The 2790-nt window shown below is 47.0% G+C and overlaps 1 long non-coding RNA gene across 1 annotated transcript in view; it reads right to left on the reverse strand.

Annotated features, from left to right (window-relative positions):
• The window catches only part of LOC125485744, a 109502-nt gene extending 108633 nt beyond the window's left edge, over positions 1-869 (reverse strand). Inside the window, exon 1 of the long non-coding RNA XR_007264433.1 lies at positions 445-869. This is a non-coding gene — a long non-coding RNA (uncharacterized LOC125485744). The remainder of the gene's footprint in view (positions 1-444) is intronic.
• Positions 870-2790: the final 1921 nt, after the last annotated feature.

Raw genomic sequence — 2790 nt, forward strand, 5'->3', positions numbered from 1 at the left:
TACAGAGAGGAGAGGAACTAGAGAGAAAGACAGAACAAGGGAGAGAGAGACGGAGAATAAGAGAAAGGGAAAGAAATACAGAGGAGGGGAACTAGAGAGAGAGACAGAACAAGAGGAAGAAGATGGGTGGGGGAAAGAGACCAAGAGAAAGACAGCCAGAAGGAGAACGAGAAAGACAGAGGGAGAACAAGGGAGAGGGAAAGAAATAGACAGAGGAAAAGAAAGAGAGAGAGAGAGCGGGGAAGAACAAGAGAGAGGGGAGAGATCAAGAGAAAGAGAGACAGAGGGAGAACATGAGAAAAGGACTAGCGGAGGAGAGACACGAACAGACTGTGATTGTGGCCTAAAGCCCCCTACATTAAATTGCTTTTCTGCACACGGGATCCGCCGGAAAGGTTCTCCAACACAAATGATCGGCTGCGAAACACAAACTCTGGAGCCTACCTCAGAACTTTCCAACTGTCGAGCGAATCCAGCTCGGAGATGACGGAAACCATTGTAAACACGCCAGACGGAACAATAAAATGCAGAGAGAGAGAGACACACACAAAGTGCCAAAAGCCTGCAGCCTTCCCCAGCAAAAGGCTCGTCCCACTCCCTGCGGCTGATCAGCACTTGTCAGAACCATCCCTCCGCCCCCAGATCCTTGCGGCCAGTTTGCTGCCTTTAGTTATTGCCCCTTTCTGAAAAAAATACCCTCAATCCGCTGCAAAAAGATCCCATTCACTGCTGTTCCCTACACATGGTATGTTGAGTTAGCTTGGCTTTAATTCTCTCTTGATTTGTCCTTTCTGATTAAATTAAATACAGTCTTGCAGATTGTATTTTTAAAAGTCAATTGCAGATCAGAAGATAATAGACTACCCCTAAAAGCTTCTAAACCAAATTAGGCAGACTTCCAGTTAAACTTGCCACTTCTCATTTACCCCCAGAATCTGAGGCGAAGAACACTCTTGCCTCGATAGAACACAAACCACTTGTACAAAAGCTCATGTCTGAAGGGTTTGGACTTAGGCTGGGAGAATATGATCAGTTTTGTTGTCACATGTACATAAAAATACTGTGAAAAGTGTTTTTTCACATGTTAAACACAAAGTGTTGCCTCATTCCAGTGCCATCTTGAAACACTGAATATAATACAAGGTTTTACTGCAATGGAGTTCATCTTTGTCTCTTCTTGTTGTTCCTCCTCCTGCTGCTCCTCCAGTCGCTGCTTGGTATCAGCCAGAGCCTGTAAAACAGGCTCTAGAATCTCGATTATGGTCTCGGTTACAGACTGGCCCTCTTGTGACTGCCACGTCTGAGCTGGAGCCATGGGCCTGGGGGTGCGCGAGTTCAGTACCTCCTGCTCCCTATTCCACGTCCCTCCAGACGCTGCTGCCATTCCTCCCTTTTGCCGACCCTTACCACGCCTTCAGGCGCCCAGGCCCAGCTGCAGACCTGAAGCCTGGGCTCAGCCTACGAGTGCGGGGCCGGGGTAAATCAGCTGGGGATGAGAGATTCCTGAGGTCTTCACGTAAACCTTTGCCCCTGCGGGAGGATCTTCCAAGTGGTTTTTGTTTGGGGTCCTTTCTTCCAAGGGGTTAAAGCAATCTCTGGATTTTGGGCAAATTGTGGACCTTTCAGGTCAGGCGCAGATCACAAACAGACCAAACTTTGCCACACTGATATTTGCTATTCCCCTCTCACATCTGAAAGCAGCCTACGCATTATTGAATACACCAAGCCAGTCAATGTCCTCTTCCACTCCCCTCCCTCCAGTTACAATCAAGGTGGCCCCTTAACAAAAAAGCCTTCAATGTTTGTGGAGAAGGGGCTCCTGTGGTGTAATGGTAGTGCCCCTACCTCTGGGCTAAGAGGCCTGGATTCAAATCTTACCTGCTCCAGATGTGTGTATCATATTATTTCCAAACAGGTTGATTAGAAAATATCTTCAATGTTTGTGGCTGATTAAATTTAACTAGTCCCTCTAAGGAGCTTTGGTATCCTGACTATTATCCTGAAATCACACTGACTCTTGGCACCTCATTCCCACACTGACTATCTGCCCCATTAAGAAGGGAGGAATTGGAAAAGGATTTTCAGCCAGCAATAATACCATCCTTCCCCCTTGCTTTTACACTGCTGATTCAAAACTGTGAGCCAAGAAAGTTTTGCAAAGGCCAAACCTGGATTGTGGGCTGTCAGCCAAATAGCTCATTCTACATGAAGTGGAAAAACTACAGCCAGTGGAATCGATCTGCAGTGTGTTCACTTTGAGGGGAAAATGCAGGTTAGCACAAGGAGGGGGCTGAAGGAGGCCCACACTCAACACATCACCAAATAGATGGGGACCAGCTGGTTACCAACTCTGGCCAGGTTCATTGCTGGGCACTTAATGGCATTGCCTTCTGCCTCCAACCCCATCTTCACCTGCCCAACCGCCCTGCCCCTCTCCTGTTCAAACCAACACCCTCATCTTGGGATGTAACTAATTTTATGACTAATGAACAAAGTTATTCACGGAGAAAAATAAAGGTGACCACTTGTTTCTCTCAAGCTCATGTGTAGTTTCTCCGCACTGTCTCCCCAAAAAGCGATTTACATTTCAACAATGTTTTCCACGACGCTGGAGGTGTCAAAGGCCTTTACACTGTCAGAATGTACGAAACATGGCAGCCAATTTACGCACAGCAAGATCCCACAAGCAACAGTGCAATGATGATCAGATGATCCGATGGGTAAAGTACTGACCAGGACACCAGAGATAACATGCCTGCTCTTCCTTATAGTGCCATGGGAACTTTTACA

The sequence above is a fragment of the Rhincodon typus genome, chromosome 22 (assembly GCF_021869965.1).
Source record: "Rhincodon typus isolate 14 chromosome 22, sRhiTyp1.1, whole genome shotgun sequence".
NCBI lineage: Eukaryota > Metazoa > Chordata > Chondrichthyes > Orectolobiformes > Rhincodontidae > Rhincodon > Rhincodon typus.